The following is a 19,009-nucleotide window of genomic DNA, read 5'->3' as shown; positions in this document are numbered from 1 at the left end:
GGTCTGGAATGTGACTGAGACTGGACGTGACTGGGTAAGTGGGCAGATATGGAACTGGTAACGATGCCAACATCTAAAACATTCCTGTGCATTCTTGGCCCAATCCTGTCCTGAACATCAAAAACATATTCCATTAAAGCTTCTGTTTGGTGACACCCGTTTCTACCCTTCACTACCGTGCTCAATAGGATAGTATTGTCTTTCTTATTCATCTTCATGACAAGGTTTTACTGACAAGGACAACATCTATTGCTTCTGAATTGAGTAGCTTGTTAGGGCACTTCAGCAGGTACCCGATAGACAACACAGGTAACACTGAAGTCAGACATAGGTCAGAATAGGAAAACGTGCCACATTTCCTCCCTGAAGGAAAACAAAACACTGGGTTCATTATTTATGATGATCTAGCAATTTTGTAGTCATCACTCCTAATATATACATTTTTAATCTTCCTCATAATAAACCAATTTTAAACTTTAGGGCTGCTGTTGTGGCATTTGAACGTGGTTACATAAGAACATAAGAAATAGGAGCAGGAGTAGGCTATCTGGCCCGTTGAGCCTGCTCCGCCATTCAATAAGATCTTGGATGATCTGGCCATGGACTCATCTCCAGCTACTTGCCCTTTCCCCAATAACCCTTAATTTCCCCGACTATACAAAAATCTATCCAACCTTGTCTTAATTGTTCACCTAGATTTTTGGATTACCATCATATCTACGAAAATCACAGAAGACCATTTATGTTCCTCACATTTTCAATACCTTTCCTGCCATCTGGAAGAAACCGGAGTACCCAGTGGAAAACCATGCAGTCTTGAGGAGAACATACAAATCCACACCAGAGGTCAGGATTGATTCACACTGCATTAGCTGTGAGGCAGTAGCACAACTAGTTGCCCCATTCTGCCATCAGCAATCTTCCCTCTCTCCACCTCTTGGCCATTAAAAGATGTTCCATCCTATAGGCTTGGCCTTCATCCAGGTTCTTCTGAAATGTGTTGAGAGGTTCTGCCTCCAGCAGCTTTCAAAAACTTGCTGAATTTGTTTCACCAACAAGTCTCTTATCCTCACACTAATTAACATCGAGTGTTGTGCAAGGATCCAAGTCCTTCCTATCATCTGCTTAGGCCTTGCATAATTTTATATACAGCAGTTAATCTTTTATTCTGCCAAGAAGTACAATCCTACCTTTGTCAGTATTTCATTATAACTATCATTGCCCAAGTTTGGTTAAGTCCTGTGTATTAGTAGTCATAGTCATAGTCATACTTTATTAATCCTGGGGGAAATTGGTTTTCATTACAGTTGCTCCATAAATAATAAATAGTAATAGAACCATAAATAGTTAAATAGTAATATGTAAATTATGCCAGTAAATTATGAAATAAGTCCAGGACCAGCCTATTGGTATTGTCTCTGAACTCATCCTCCTGCTGTCATCTCATTTCTAAACTATATAGTCCTCCAGCTGTGGCATAACTCATGTTTTACAGCATAGAACATAGAATAGTGTAACATAGTACATGCTCTTTGACCCGTGATGTTGTGCTGAAACACTGTATTTTATATTCTGGTATTTATTGTAAACCTACTCTACAATCAGTCTGAACCTTCCCTCCTACATCAAAGTTCAAAGTAAATTTAATTGTCAAAATACATTTATGTTACCATGCACAATCTTGAGATTCATTTTCTGATGGGCACAGTCAATAGGTCTATAGAATAACAACCATAACAGAATCAGTGAAAGACTGCCCAACTAGGCTGTTCAACCAGAGTGCAGAAGACAACAAACTGAGAAAATATTAAAAAAAAGTAAGCAGTAAATATCAAGAACATGAGATGAAGAGTCCTTGAAAGTGAGTCCATTGGTTATGGGAACATTTCAAGTGGGCAAGTGAAGTTGAGTGTAACCCTTCATTTTTCTTTCATACATGTGCCTATCAAAGAATCTCTTTTATGTCCCTATTGTATCAGCCTTTACCACCACCCCCGGCAGTTCATTCTTGGCACTTACCACTCTTGATGTAAAACATCTGCTTCTGACATCTCCTCTATTCCAGGGGTCCCCGACCTTTTTTGCACCGCGGACCGGTTTAATATTGACAATATCCTTGCGGACCGGCCGACCCGAGGGGGCGGGGGGTGGTGTTCAAGTTCGACAGTGCATGATGACAGGGAATGAGGAGAGGTGCAGCTGAATCATATCATTTCCTCGCAGCCCGGTAGCACATGCTTTGCGGCCTGATACCAGTTCGCGGCCCGGTGGTTGGGGACCACTGCCCTAAACCCTGAAGAGGATGTCCTCTAGTATTAGACATTGCCATCCTTGGGAAAAAGGCACTGGGTATCCACTCTAGATAGGCCTCTTATAATCTTCTACACCTCTACTAAGTGGCCTCTATTCCTTCTTTGCTCCAAACTGAAAAACACTAGCTTGCTCAACCTTTCTACGCAAGACATACTCTCTAATCCAGGTAGCATCCTGGTAATTCTCATCTGCACCCTCCCTGAGGCTCCCATATCCTTCTTATAAAGAGGCAACCAGAACTGAACACAATACCCCAAGTACAGTTCTAACATTATTTTTCTGCTCTTATCTAATATCTTGGCCAATGAAGACAAGTATCTCATTTGCCTTCAAAATCAGTATCTACTTGCATTGTACTTTCAGTTGTCTGTGGACAACCATTTCAAAATTCCTCTGTTCCTCTGTACTTTCAATACTATCACTTAATCATTTATTCCTTACTTTGATTGGAACCAAATGCATTTCTTATTAGTTTTCCAGATGGAGCTCCACTGACTATCTTTATGGCCAGATAGCCAGTCCATTGGTATATTCTTGTAGCAGCCCAAATACTGCTTTCATTTTTTGAACTTTGATCACATCAGCAAACTTCTCCATCAAATCCCCTACATTCCAGTCTAACTCAATATTTGTTGCAAATATCAAGGGATATACAGTTGCAAGAAAAACTTGTGAACCCTTTGGTATTATCTGGTGTTCTGCATTAATCACTCATAAAATGTGGTTTGATCTTCACCTAAGTCACAATATTGGACAAACACAATCTGCCTAAACTAATAACACACAAACAATTGTACTTCTTCTCATCATTACTGAGTACACCATTTAAACAATCACAGTCTAGATTCAAAAAAGTATGTGAACCTCTGGGGTAATATCTTCCACAAAAGCTATTTGGAGTCAGGTGTTCCAATCAATGAGATGAGATTGGAGGTGTGGGTTGTAGAGGTGCCCCGCCCTATAAAAAAGACACACAAAGTCAGGTTACTGACAAAAAGGGTACAGGGGTTTTTTATAGAATATGACGAATAAACAGGAATAGGATACTAGGATGGTCAAAGATGGGAGGGTGAAGTGTAGGTTTGTATATATATGTGTGTGTGTGTGTGTGTGTGTGTGTGTGTGTGTGTGTGTGTGTGTGCGCGCGCGTGCAATTGGGTGAAGGGATTTAGAATGTATGTCTAGTGCACATTCTGGAGCAGAGGGTGGCGGTAATGCACCATTAAGCTGGATGCCAACCGCCGTAAAACAAGATACAGACAGACAGGTTACTGACAGAGTCTGCTCTTTACAAGAAAGATCTTTTTATGTGCACCATGTCTTGATCAAAACAACTTTCAGCGGACCTTAGAAGAATTGTTGAGATGCACAAGGCTGGAGAAGGGTACAAATGCAATTCTAAAGACCTAGGTGTTCACCAGTCCACAGTAAGAGAAACTGTCCACAAATGAAGGAAATTCAGTACTGTTGTTACTCTCCCTAGGAGTAGGCGTCCTGCAAAGATCACACCACAAGCACAATGTGCACTGCTTAAGGAGGTGAAAAAGAACCCAAGAATAACAGCAAAAGACCTGCAGAAACCTCTAGAACTTGTTAAAGTCTCTGTTCATGTGTCCATTATAAGAAACACAAAATAATCTGCAGATGCTGGGATCAAAGCAACACTCACAACGTTGACTCATCGTTTCCACGGATGCTGCCTGACCTGCTGAGTTCCTTCAGCGTGTTGTGAGTGTTCCATTATAAGAAAAGCACTGAACAAGTATGGTATTCATGGAAGGACATCATGGAGGAAACCACTGCTCCCCAAAACAAAAATGCTGCACATCTCAAGTTTGCAAAAGACCACCTTGATGTTCCACAACGTTTCTGGAACAAGTGGACCGATAAGACAAAAGGCGAACTTCTTGGCAGAAATGCACACTGCTATGTTTGGAGGAAAAAGGACACTGCACACCAACACCAAAACCTCATGGTTTGGGGCTGCTTTGCTGCCTCAGGGCCTGGACAGCTTGCATTCACTGAGGGAACAATGAATTCAAAATTGTATCAAGGCATTTTACAGGAGAATGTCAGGGTAGCGGTCCGTTATCTGAAGCTTAGTAGAAGTTGGATGATGCAACAAGACAATGATCCAAAATACAAGAGTAAATCAACAACAGAAAGATTTAAAAAGAAGAAAATCTGTGTTTTGAAATGGCCAAGTCAGAGTCCAGCTCTTAACCCAATTGAAATGCTGTGGGATGACCTGAAGAGAAAGGTACCCCAGAAATATTGATGAACAGAATCAGTTTTGTATGGAGGAATGGTCTAAAATTCCTCATAGCCGATGTGCGGGATCGATCAACAGTCACTGGAGAAGTTTGGTTGAAGTTATTGCTGTATAGGGGCGGGTGGGGGGGGGGGGTCACACCAGTTACTGAAAGCAAAGGAAAGGTTCACATACTTTATTGGATCAATTTTCCTCAATAACTAAACGGAGAAGTATAATGTTTTTTGTGTTATTTATTTAATTGGGTTCTCTTTATCTAGTTTTAGGATTTGCGTGAAGATCTGATCACATTTTAGGTCATGTTTACAGAGAAATACAGAACATTCTCAAGGGTTCACAAACTTTCACAAGGGTTCACCACTGTAATACTGAGCTCTATGAGGATGAAAAAAAAGTTCGGCAGTGTCTATGTCAGGACAAACAAATTCTTCCCCTTTCCTAGTTTCTTAAGTAAAAACATCTCCTCAATGACAAACCTTTCCACTTCCTTTCACATTTTTATTGCTTGTAATCACTTTCTCTTTTCTGAAATTTCCGAGGATCTTGCTGCATTTAATACCAGTTGTTTTTATCTTTGTAAAAACAAGTAAATGTTTAATTTGGTGAAGGTATCTTATCAGAATCTGCAGGAGTCAAATGTTTCATAAACTGCAAGTATTGCAATTTAATGACCAACCCACTGAATACAATTGCTGACTTTGTGCTTTGTTTTAATTTGCTACATTGCAACACTGAAGTCTATCACAGGCTATTAAATAGTTAGAGACATCTGAAGGTTATGCACTTAAATCAGCCTGGGCCAAGTTTAACATATAAATTGTAATGTAAAATTGCAAGGGCGTTGGTTCCTCACTGGTTATTTGTATTATTGGAAATCTTGAGATTTATTAACATGAATAAATTGGTGACCTTATTTTCTGTGCTCTGAGGTACTTTTTCATATGCTGAAGATATCAGCTACAACTGCTATCTTCAACATCCCTACACATGAAGATTACGTTTTATTTGATAAAAGCTTTAAACAATGGTTATGATCCCTATCATTGATTTTATCAAGGCTCTCTCACAGTTCCAAACATTATTTAGTTTGTTGCTCAGATAAATCAAAGCCCCTGAGGAAAGTTTGCATTATGTAAGAGGAAAGCCATCCTACAATTTCCAAAAAAAAATGACATTATCCATCATCCTTTTGCATGGGTCATTGAAAACTACAATGCAGATGCGGCAGGCAGTTCAGAAGACAACTGGTATGTAATGCAAGAAGATCTGAGCATAAGAGTAAACATAGGGCAATAGTGCAAGCAAGCCAGAATACTATGCACGAATACTATGTCCTGACGAAGGGTCTCAGCCTGAAACGTTGACTGTACCTCTTCCTAGAGATGCTGCCTGGCCTGCTGCGTTCACCAGCAACTTTGATGTGTGTTGCTTGAATTTCCAGCATCTGCAGAATTCCTGTTGTATACTATGCACAATTCCAGTTTCCGTTCCTGAGGAAGGATTGGTGTAAGTTTACTACTGTCACATATACCCGCATACAGTAAAAAAACCTCTGTTTGCGTTCCATCCAGGTACACCAAGTTGGTATAAAAAGGAAAAAGAATTTACAATTAACTGTTTCAGCTACTGAGCAAGTGCAAGGGCCAAGACAAAGTAGATTGGGAGGTCAAAAGTTCAGTGTATGAGAGGCCTGTTCTGGAGTATGATGACAGTGAGACAGAAGTTGTCCTCGTGTTTGGTAGTATGTGCTCTCGAGCTTTGTATCTTCTGCCTCATGAAAGAGAGGAAGAAGAAGAATGACAGAGTGGGAAGGAGTATTTGTTACAAAGGGCCTGCAGTGAAGATTCACCATATTAGATCCTGGGATGTCACATCATATCTAAACTCTACAGAAGAGTACCATAGTCTCTATTTTCTGGACTTAATTGAAACAAAAACAAAGAAAATTTTTAGTGGTAATTACGGGGAAGGATATTTTCCCCAGTTAGGGGGTTGTGGTCTCAACATAAAGGACAGGCCATCTCAGATTGAGATGAGAAGATTTGTTACTTGGAATTCTCTAATCTGAGGTTCAATCATTGGTATTTGCTTAATTAGATTTGAACTATTTGTACACGTTTCTGCTTAAATTTTCAACCTCACATTTTTGATGAATGATATTTCTTTAATCCCCAGAACTACCAGATTTTACTCGGATTCTCTTCCATTAAATGGCTAACACTCAAACTACATTCTTTGTCCTCACTGAAACCTGTGACCTCCTGTTGTTGCAAATACAACCACGTGCACATGTGCTTGAGTGCTTCTCCCATGAGTCGTGGTTATTTTAGCTTCCTAAGTTTCAAGTTCATTAGACTCCCATTGCTTCTCTCTATGCCACATTGCAAACTATGTTAGAGAGATCACCCAAGTTTCAGCCTCAGGGAGAAAAGACTCTATTTACTTTTTCTTTAGCCCATCAACACAACACAAACTCATTTATTCAATCAATAGCATCACATCCCTGCAGCTGAAAGGATGTTGTTTTATGTTTCATTGGGGATGCTGGAGTTTTGGAATTAATGTGAAAATAGCTATTATTAATTCAAACAAGAATCAGCCTTCTGTTATTAATGTAACTTGCAAGTAGTAATCAGTTTGAAATTAAAAGGACACAGAGACCTCTCTGTCTTATCTACAGAACACAGGTTGTTGACCCACAGCAGGACGTTGGTTGCTCAAGTGATATGGTTTGTTTACAAAGTGAAGTGACCATCAGATTGCTTGTGCGCATCAGAAAAACATAAAACAATGGGGTTCTGTTAATTGGCCTGCATCAAACCAGGCAACTATGGCAAGGTATTTTGCATTATTGTGTCTGAGACTAAGGAATTTTGCAAACTAGACTGATATTGACACTAAGCACAAAAAACATGTTCACAGGCATATTTAATCAATCAATAGTTGGGATACTTGTACACTCAGAGAGTCATTAATTTTGAGTGTCGGGGATCTCTGAGCTCAGAAGCTGTTGGACTACACGTGCAAATTTCTTTGTCTGGTTCTTGAACATCAGATGTATCTCCCATTGTAGATATGTAACTCAATGGAACTATCTTTAGACTCAAAATATTTAAATAAACAATGTCACAGTAGCTATTGAAAATGTATTGAATCACCTGTTGTTACCTTTAATCATAAGGGTATGAAAACGTGATTTATTTTGAGTTGGGAAGACTCCACAGAGAGGATCTTTGGAAAAATGCCTACTTGTCAAGTTGAATGAAGGCTTTCATGTCACCAGCTTCAGTGTCTCTCCAGCGACGAAGGTCAGTCCTAACAATGTCGTAATTGAGAATTGGTTTCAGAATCAGAATCAGAATCAGGCTTATTATCACCAGCATGTGTTGTGAAATTTGTTAACTTAGCAGCAGCAGTTCAATGCAATACATAATATAGAAGAAGAAAAAAAATAATAAATAACAGTACAAGTATATTGAATAGAATAAAAACTATGCAAAAACAGAAATAATATCTATTCAAAAAGTGAGGTAGTGTTCACGGTTCAATGTCCATTTAGGAATCAGATAGCAGAGGGGAAGAAGCTGTTCCTGAATTGCTGAGTGTGTGCCTTCAGGCTTCTGTACCTCCTACCTGATGGTAACAGTGAGAAAAGGGTATGCCCTCGGTGCTGGGGGTTCTTAGTAATGGACACTGCCTTTCTGAGACACCGCTCCTTGAAGACATCCTGGGTACTTTGTATGCTAGTACCCAAGATGGAGCTGACTAAATTTACGACCCTCTGCAGCTTCTTTCAGTCCTATGCAGTAACCATGCCCCCCCATACCAGACAGTGATGCAGCCTGTCAGAATGCTCTCCACGGTACATCTACATAAGTTTTTGAGTGTATTTGTTGACATACCAAATATTTTTAAGCTCCTAATGAAGTATAGCCACTGTCTTGCCTTCTTTATAACTGCATCGATGTGTTAGGACCAGGTTAGATCCTCAGAGATCTTGACACCCAGGAACTTGAAACTGTTCACTTTCTCCACTTCTGATACCTCTATAAAGATTGGTATATTCAATATTCATCTTTATAGGACTCCAAGTTGAGATGAACAATTTGAACCTGCATTGAAACCATCATATTGATTTCAATACAACATTACACAGGAATGTTCTGTGTAATGCATAGCACTGCTCTGTGAACCTTACAAATACAGATTGCACTTTTTATGTGATTTTCACAAGGAGCACAGGAGGGAACTACAGTGAAATTTGATACCAAATAATCACCTGGATTTGGAAACCAGAGGTTTGTATATTAAAAACCTGATGACTTGTATTGAGCAATAAATTTCAGTGATAATAAACCCGATTCTGATTGCCATTTTGAAAAAAAAACTGATCGTATTTAATTTACATTTAAAACCATATTATAATATGTAATAGGCAGTTATTGCTGAATAGATAATGCTCATGTTTGTTCATTATGGTAATCTTCTACACAGGTACGTCCTTCATGTGATTACCTGAACAGATAGAATGAATTCAGCCCTGAAATCAGCTGAGTTTATTTAGACATAACCTTTGCCTCAGTAACTATCAATCACCCTTCCCCCACAACATTCCACCTATTTATAAGTTATTGCAATATAAATCATTCATCGGGGTCAAGTTTCAAAGAAACAGACCTCTGCTTGCTATGGGCTGTTCATGACACACCACTAAACAGTGATAGGACAGAGTGGGACAACTCCCACTGACTAATCTGGACAGTAGTAATTGGTAACTACTTCACTAAATTGTATTATATTGCTCTGACCTAGCTTGCAATGATTCTCCTCATACAGATCATCCAATTTTAACAATGAACAAGGAACTAATAAATTATGGATGTTAAATAATTATTCTATCTGAATCTTAATGATTGAAAATAAAAAATTCATCCTGGAAACTATCAATGGTTTAAGTGAAGAGAATTAATGTAAAAAAATTGATATCGATAAACAATTAAATGTAAAAGTGAAAGCTTACAGGTCCCATGATTTGATGGCTGGATGCTAAAATAATTTAAATTGGCTGTGATGGAATTAGACTGTTTGGAATACTGAATTCAGGGAAGGAGTGTAGAGTGGGACTCAAAACAGAAAATCCTAAAAAGCTCAGCAGGTCAGGCAGCATTTTTGGAAAGAGATAAGAGATGAGGGAGTTTTGGATATGAGTATGGGAGTATGAAGGGAGGCAAACTGAGTGAGATCTAGGTAGAAAGACATCAAATTGTTTGATCTATTGAAAGGCACAAGGTGTGGGGGAAGTGGAATTTTCTAATAGGATTTTAAAACCGTGGTAAGGGGAGACTGCAAATAGATGGGGGGAGTTATTAAATATATGAGGAGTGTGAGATGAGACGTTGGGTATTAAGAGGAGGTGAAGTATGAAGCTAAAACATAAGCAGTCCCTCTTTGGTTCTGAACTCACACTGAATGATACAGAACAGCGTTTAGCGAGGATAGTAGGGAAGCCACAGGCAGTAGTAGGTTAGTGGCTGGAGAGAGAGTATAGGCAACAGCAACAGGGATGGACACCACAGACTGCATCATCCTCACTGCCTTGAGTACTACCCTTATGGAGTTCTCCCATTTTCTCTGCGACCACAGAGCTCTGATTTCCTCCCACATCCAAAAGACATGCTCAGGCTAGGTTAATTGGCTTCTGTAAATTACACTAATGTAGGTTAAGGGCAAGAAGAATCAAAGAAAAATTAATGGGCATGTGAGAAAGATTAAGTTGCAGATTACAGGGAAATAAGGAAAGAGGGAATGGAACTAATGGAATTGTTCTCTTGGGAACCCAGCATGGATCTGAAGGTTAAAGGCCAATGACTTATGCTTTGTAATCAGTCTGCAGATCCCACAAGAGGTTAAACCTGCTACCGTGACCTGGGAGATGCAAGATGCTACTTCATTGACAGTTATTTAGCTTAGTTTTGCTCCCTTTAATTGTTTAAGAGTGGTAGTTTTAATCATATTTTAAATACATGCAGGTAACTGATGTACCTTTTTGGTTTTAGTAATATCTAAATTCTCAAATTGCTATGTTTCACAAAAAGACAAGACACATGAGATACCCAAACCCAGCCCAGTCCCTCAACTGCTTCCATGTGGCAATGACCAGAGCTCTAATTGGATCAGTGGCTCTGATGGTATAGAAGCAAAAAGATTTTATATGGCTCGCTACTGTGCCCCGACATTTGCAAGAGGGAATGAATGACGGGGTTGTCAATTCATTGTTGCAGAGAGGTACACGTGATCTCCAGTATTGTAGTCTCTGTTTCAAGCAAAAGCATGTGGTGAACTCTTCAGTGCTCCTTCCATCACATCTACTGGTCAGGCTGACCCGATGATGTGCTCACCATCTCAGAATGCGCCCTCGTCATGAAAGCATCCTCATCGTGGTCCACATTTGAGCTTCCTGGGATAGAGTAGGTGCATAGGCCATTCCCTCAGTGGGCACCCATGTTTGGTATCATACTACAGATAACTCATACCCAAAGCAGTTCCGTATCACATTTATCTTTCTCTCTAGTCTGTTCTTCACTCATGGTAACCGGGTCTGATGTGTTGCTATAAGGTACCAGGTACATTGACATACTGTGTGTTAGAGTGAGGTTTTTTTGGGTAGATGATTCGTTTACACTTAAATGACTTTGGCCACCAGACTTCTATTTGACAAAGTACTGTGGATTGCGCCCACAACAATGCGCTTCCTAAAAAGATGTGAATACCAGATGCTTCTAGTGCCGTAGTTTGACCTGATGCTGTAGTTTGAAAGACAGTATTATCTATATTTTATAAATATTAATTGTCCTCTATGTTAGCACATAAAACACCAAATAAATATATTGTGGATTTGACTTGCACTCCTAAAGGCTGTGAGTACCAACCCAGAAAGCTTCAAAAGGAAGCATTGTCTATGCATTGTCTATAACTTTGTAAATAGCGATTGCCCTTTGTGTTTAGCATATAAATATCGAGCCCACATTGGGCTAGCAGACCTTTCTACCGAAAGCGTCTCGGTACGTAGATGCCTGCTGTACCTCGTTGTGTCGAATAAAGAAGTTGCTTTGTATCTAGCAGTGACTTTGTCTCTCCAGTGATTTCATCCACGCTACAACATTTGGTGTCAGGAATGGGATACCTTCATGACCCGTCGTGTGGCCAGCGTTCCTAGCAGTCTAGGTTGGTGAGTATTTTTCTAAAATAACACTCACACTTGGATCTGTTCGATCGGTGGTGCACGGGACATGAGGTATCACGAACGTGAAGAGCTGAGCTGGTAGACATGAAAGTAGTGTGTGCGTGTGCATGTGTGTTTACGTAAATGAGGAATCTTCCCATGTTAACTTGGTGAGACCTGGACCACCAGTTGCGAAAGGTGGTAAATAATGGTACGGTTCAAGACGCCAGAGCGGGGGTGTGTATACTTGATCGGGGAGCTGCATTTTAGTGTATGCGTTTGCAAGTGTGATGCAAAGGAATACAGCAGGCATCATAAATTCAGGTTCTCAAAAGTGGCAGATTGTGGAATACATACTCTGCGGTTTTATATTTTGTGTAGTGTGGGAATTAAGATAGAGATATCTCAGGGAGAGGTTTTACCCAGATAGATCTACCAGAATGGCACCTATTGAAGTCAGGCAATGTCAGGCTGAGAACCCTGATGATTCGAGCCAGCCCTTGACCTTGATTACGACTATTCATAAGCCCTTCACCCCCGGGGAGAAACAAAGCATTTTGTCTAAATTGCCCTCACTTAAAGTCGCAAGTGGGAATTCAGAATCCTGGCACAAGCTCGAGGAAATGGTTGAAATCCACCAGATGCACCCTAAAGATATACACGTGTTAGTGAAAGTGAAGTGCCTGAGGAATATGTGAGACAGGATGGCCCAGGGGGTGCGGGATGGTACATGGGCAACCACCGGGAGCACCAGTGATGAAGAAGGATATCGTTTTTTTAAAGGGGAAGTGAGGCAGTGACTGGGGGGAGGAGAGAGTAGCTGGGGAATGATAATGGCAGTGATTCAAAAAGCTGACAAGACAGCCATGGATTATGCAGAACGTAAATACCAAGTGTACAAGGAGTATTCAGGGTAGGATAATCCAGGGAGGGATGACCAAGTCTTCCTGAAAATGCTGAAGGAAGGCCTGAGCTAAGCCCACCAGGAAGTTTTAGATTTAGGCATAACGGTGGGGTCCACCTACTCTGCGATAGTTTCATGGGCCAGTGAGATAGACCAAAGAAAAGGCAAGAGAAATCATACAGTGGGTATAGTGGATGCAGCGGCTGTGATGTCCCGGAGAGTTTGTTTTGCTTGCCGGCAGCCAGGGCACCCAGCAAAGGACTGCTGGACCAGGTATAAGGCAGTGAAGGAGTTGATATGCTACAGCTGTGGCCTATCAGGACATGGCTGGAGACAGTGTCCAAAAGGGAGGGGGAAAACCCAGGCGAAGGTCACAGCAGACACCCAGTCACTCACCCCATCAGCAACCAGTATGACTGTCGATCAGATCAAAGAGTTAGTAATGGCGCTTCTTAGGGCAAAAAAAAATGTGGCAGTGGGCTGCCCTGCCAGCGCTGGTGACCTGCGGATGTACACAACAGCATTGTTAGGGAGACGGCAATGCAATATGTTAGTGGACACAGGGGCATCGGTATCGATAGCAGACTTACCCTTACCAACAACCGGACAGGCCAGTTATATCAGGGGTGTAGGAGGGAAAACAGTGAAAGCAGAAAGAAGCGAGAAGCAAATACTAGAAATCGGGGAGTACAGCTTCCAGTGTATTTCTGTCGATGTCCAAATAATGAGGGCACGATCCTTAGAATAGACATCTAAGGGAAGCACGAGCTGTTATAGATTCGAGAAAGGGAGAAATAATATGGACGAGTCAAGGGCAGCGAACACATACAACCAACAGAATACACAACCTGCATAGCATAGTCGCAGCTGCCCCGATCATCAGAGACTGCAGCCCGGATGGGGTCTACGGGTTACCTTGTCAGCAGTTCCCAGCAGTGTGGGCTACACACAAGTAAGATTATGGTCGAGTAAAGATAAACCCAGTTAAAACAGAGGAGGGTCTGTATAAACCCCATAAGCAGGACCCTATACAAACTGATACCATGACCACTGTTCAGGGTATAGCGAAGGAACAAAAACACCAGGGGATACTCAGAGAGACTTGTTACGTACCCCGTAACTGGGTTGCCAAACCAGCAGAAATGGATCACTCAGTTGGAGTCTGGATTACTGGAACTAAGAGAGTTTTATTAAAGAAACAAGCAACACAGTACTCTAATCAAAAGGATAATAAATGCAACAGTTCAGCAATGATAAACACACATGTACGCAGAATTAGGATAACAGGATCAATCAAGCTCTATCGTTGTCTAGGGGTAAGTGGCCAGTTTCAAAGTGACGCAAAGTTCAGTTCAACTGAGTTCAGTTCAGTTCACCGTAATCACTGCGGTGGTGATGGACAGTGGGGGGAAGGAGAGAGAGAGCAAAAACGAATGAATATTCAAACAGCTTCCACACAGACCTTTGATATTCTTCGCAGTCAGCTTTCGGGCGAGCCCTTTGTGATGTCTTCTGAGGTCACTGACCGTGACCCCTCCGTTTCCAGATACGATCGTTTCTCTGCGGTGAACCTGGCACCCAGGCAAGGGCGGACACACACCAGGTTCCCGCCGATCGTACCTTTCCACCCTGTGCATTTATGGCCTGGTCCCGCGATCAGCCCTGCAAAACTCCCACCGACTTGTGGGAGGCGCACCGCTTCCAGGGTCTCGTTACGTCGTGGTGTCGTGTGTATGTCTTGCCTTAGCGAACCTGTCCCTTTTTATCCCCCTGCTGGGGTATCGCCTGTCCATCACTTCAAACAGTTCAGGGTTCAAAGGGGAGCCGATCTTGACAGCTCTCCTAATGCTGCTCCATTGTTTTCCTTATCTCTCTTTCTCCTAAAGACAGGTGGCAGACCAACTGCTGATCCCACTGGTGCCAGCACAGGACAGTTAACATCTTAATCTATGTGTACTCTCGTCACAGACTGTGGCCACTCCAAAACATAAAGTTTTCCCAGTTCCTCCGAGGGCAGACATTACTGCAAATAAGGCAGCAGGGGAACAAGAGGCAATTGAAATTGCAAGTGTGCAGGAGGAAACGACAGAAGCCAGCTTAGTAAAATTATATGAAGAGGTAGAAGCAGAAGAGAAGGAAAACTGGAGGAGAAAAGGAGCAAAGGAGGGACCAGATGGGTGCTGGACACATGGGGAGGAAAGAGTCGCGGTGGCCCCACCCTGTATTAGACAGATACTACTAAAGTTTTATCATGGGGTGATGCATCAGGGAAGGCAGAGCATGATCACAACCCTCCGGCAGGACCGGCAGTGGCCAGGGATGGGCAGGAATGTTGAGAAATTCTGCCGCCGTTGTATTATTTGTGCCCAGCATAACCCTGATAAGGGCAAAAAGCCACAGCTGGCAAATCAGCCTCAGCTGAGGGGACCCTGGGAAAACATCCAGACAGACTTCACAGGGCCCCTGCCAAATGGATCACTTCACTCAGTGGGTAGAGGCTTTCCCAACAAGGGACTGCACTGCCGGCACTGCTGCATGGATCCTAGTTCAGGAAATCCTCCCAAGGTGGGGAACCCCAGTTCAGGTGGATTCAGATCAGGGAGCACATTTCACGGGGAAAGTGATGAAGGAAATGTGCCGACTGCTAGGGATTCGACAGCGGTTCCACGTACCCTACCACCCCCAGGGTTCAGGGATGGTAGAAAGGATGAACCGAACAATCAAGAATGCATTAGCCAAAGCTATAGCTGAGACAGGAAAGACATGGGTTGATGGGTTGATGTATTACCAGGAATCCTGATGACATTGCACGTAACCCCGAACTGCACTTTGGGTCTCAGCCCCTACGAATTATTGACGGGGCATGCTATGTGACTCCTTTATGGGGTAATTACGGGTTGCGGGGAGCCTGGGGCTTTAGGGAATAGAATGACCCAATATATGGAAGACCTTTGTAACCAACTTAAAGTGTTGAGGGACCGAGCCAAACAACAGCAGCGAATCACCGATCAAAGAGAGCCAGAGGGAAAGGGGATAGTCCTTCCACAGCCTGGCGACCAAGTTATGGTGAGGGTGCTGCCGGAAAGGCCAGGGTTTGCCCCCAGGTGGATAGGACCACAGACGGTACTCTTAACCAATGACACATGTGTCTGTGTACAGACTCGGCAAGGCAGCCTGTGGAGACACTGGACTCAGGTTAAAGCATACAACTCACCCTCTTGTTGCTCCCACAGACAGAGTGGGGAACCAAGTGTACCCAGTAACCATATAATTACAGAGAACCTAAGAGAGGAACACCAGCCGGCCATGCCAGACCCGACCACAGCTGATGAAAACATACCCGGAGAAAACGCAAAGGCAGAAAACGCCGAGAGTGTGGCAGAAGACACTGAGAACGTGTTGGAAAACCACGAATGGCCTGCTAAAGTGTGATGATGATGGTACTCTGTAAAGAAGGCTGGTTGCTGAAGATAGATGATTAATTTTATAGCATAATATAGAAAATTATTGGGAAATAGATGGGGAGGGATTTTTAAGTTAAAGCAGAGATGGCAATTTCCACCACTTCGATGGCACTTCAGACTGCACACGGCATCTGGAAGCAGTCACCCCCAGTCTGAGGAGCAGGGCCCTTTTTAGCAATTGGACCAGTGATCAACCGGACATTTCGGAAGGGGATGCCACCAGGGAGAGGTCCTTGCAGACTTTTACATAGAGGCCACCCCAACCCCTTCCTGTACATCGATGAGATAGCCTGTGGGTGCTCTTGGAAGGAGAGTTTCAGTGACCAGAGGATAAAGGGCTGAAGACAAAGGAATGTGATTAAGCTGCAGTCAGCCTGCAGGGAAAGAGCCGACAGGCACATGAAAGGAGCTGCATTCCTAAAGACTTGGAACAGCCTCTCTGTTTAACATTTGGTAGGTAGCGATTAGGGAATGCTAGGATAGATATCAAGGTACATAAAATTGGGGGGAAATTTCGACACAGGGCATTTTTGCAGCCCTATTTGAGCAGATCCTCCTAGGTTGGCCTTTCCTAATACAAATTTAATTTTTGTCCAGGAGGGCCAAGAGGAGGGACTATTAGAGTGAGTTTTTTTTGGGTAGATGATTCGTTTACACTTAAATGACTTTGGCCACCAGACTTCTATTTGACAAGGTACTGTGGACTGAGTCCACAACAATGCGCTTCCTAAAAAGGTGTGAATACCAGATGCTTCTGGTGCCGTAGTTTGACCAGATGCTGTAGTTTCGAAGACAGTATTATCTATATTTTATAAATATTAATTGTTCTCTATTTTAGCATGTAAAATACCAAATAAATGTATTGTGGATTTGACTTGCACTCCTAAAGGCTGTGAGTACCAACCCAGACACGTTGGCGTTGGGAGAAAAGGATGAAGTCAGAAGGTGTGATATTTTGTATGTAGCTTCAAAAGGAAGCATTGTCTATAACTTTGTAAACAGTGATTGCCCTTTGTGTTTAGCATATAAATATCAAGCCTACATTGGGCTAGCAGACCTTTCTACCGAAAGCGTCTCCGTCCATATGATGCCTGCTGTACCTTGTTGTGTCGAATAAAGAAGCTGCTTTGTATCTACCAGTGACTCTGTCTCTCCAGTAATTTCATCCACACTACAACACTGTGTTCCTCATCATGATTATTATTCTCCTTCTCATCCTCTCCTGCTCCAGCAGCCTCTATCCTCCATCGATTACAAGATGAGCCCCTTCCTATGTCATAGGCCCTGATATGGCAAAGGACCGTGCCCTAAGTGGGTTATCTCTTCTCAAGTTTTGGTAGGTTTGGTTAAATGGTGAAGATAAAGGCCTTTTAATAACTTTTCATTTTATTCCTGTGGAGACTTAGACACATGGTGAAATCTGTGCTCTCATGTGAGAACAGTACTTTCCTACAAAGTTCAAATAACAAATCTAGCAAAATACATTGTTCCATGATGAGAGTTTCCATATTTATGACCGATGTTACTCTAACCAACTCCTCTGCTGGCTACCAGTCCACATGATATCTGGCATATGGGGTGAAATACAGATCCCTCTCCCTCTTCGCTACAGTCTCTCACCCCTCAAAGATGTTCCCATTGTCTGATGCCCTTTTGAAATTGGTCTACAGGAAAGTATCGTAGCTGCCATCAGAAACTATGCATGTTCTATTGCACTGTTTCAAACATCTCTGGCCAATTTCCTGCCTTTTCTGCAGGGAACTGTATGGGTATCAGGGTTATATATTGTGCTACATGCTGTGCTAAATTAACTCATCAAAAAAAAGGAGGAATCCAACGTTGTGGGACTAATTTTTAGAGGGCACATACCTCCATTGAAAATCATGATTTTTAAAAAAAATGTCAATCATCGGTCATGAACCTCCTTCCCTTTATCAAATTTTGAATGTGCTTTTACCATGTATTATACAATTACCTTTATTACACTTATGGTCCTATCTTAGGCCTAAGTTTGTTACTCTGAAACTGAAGCTGTCATTGGGACAACAGAACGGGTTTCTGAGCTTTGAAGATAACACAACGATTTTGCTTCCACAACAGACAATGTCCCAGACTCTGTAACTCGAGCTTTCTATCAGTCCTGCTAGCTAATTTAATTTCAGAAGAAAAATGTATCATACTTGAGCAGGATGAATTTAATCTACTAAGGATTAAGTACGTGTCATTGTGAATTCTGTCCAGAGGGTTATGATTCCTTGGAACTGTATGTCACAAGCTACAACAAAACAAGACAATTGATGAAACAAATCAGGCAGCGTCGGTGGAAGAAGAAGCACGATTAATATTTCAGGCAAAAGAACAGAAAAAGAGAAAACTAAATTTACAAACTACAGATACAAGAAAGATTGCAGATGCTGAAAATGTGGAGCAACAAGTCAAAAATGAGGAACTTAGCAGCAGGTCAGGCAGCATCCACGGAGGGGAATAGATAGTTGATCTTTCAAGCTGAGAACCTTCATCAGAACTTAACTTGATTTTCTCCATTTACCAATTCTAACAAAAGATTGCTGGCCTGAAATACTCACTCTGATTCTTTTCCCACAGTTGTTTCTGAACGGCTGGGTGTTTCCAGCAACTTCTTTTGATTTGGACATCCAGCATTAGCATTTTAGTTGACAATCATTGATGCAACAAGATTCTGAGGTTTCGATTGCTACTTATAAGCTAGATTGCACCTATTTTAGCACTAGGTGGACCCCTTCCAGAAATGACAAAGTAGGTCAAATTTAATAGTGTTGAGATATCGTACTCCTCAAAAGTAGCCTGCATGGGAT

General features: G+C 42.0%; 1 protein-coding gene across 9 annotated transcripts in view; it reads right to left on the bottom strand.

Annotated features, from left to right (window-relative positions):
• Positions 1–19,009, bottom strand: part of shld2 (shieldin complex subunit 2) — a 107,412-nt gene that overhangs the window by 56,552 nt on the left and 31,851 nt on the right. For 2 of the 9 annotated variants that reach the window (XM_072282488.1, XM_072282498.1), the window contains exon 2: positions 7,754–7,900. The exons of 3 other annotated variants lie outside the window; for them this stretch is intronic. The gene's annotated coding sequence lies outside the window, so the exon portion shown is untranslated. Of the gene's footprint in view, positions 1–753; positions 986–7,743; positions 7,901–19,009 lie in introns of those variants that run through there. 4 more of the 9 variants (XM_072282489.1, XM_072282493.1, XM_072282491.1 and 1 more) reach the window with 4 other exon arrangements.

The sequence above is a fragment of the Mobula birostris genome, chromosome 18, assembly GCF_030028105.1.
Source record: "Mobula birostris isolate sMobBir1 chromosome 18, sMobBir1.hap1, whole genome shotgun sequence".
Classification (NCBI taxonomy): Eukaryota; Metazoa; Chordata; class Chondrichthyes; order Myliobatiformes; family Myliobatidae; genus Mobula; species Mobula birostris.
Note: the sequence above shows the minus strand (reverse complement) of the source record. Positions and strands in the feature narration are given on the sequence as shown.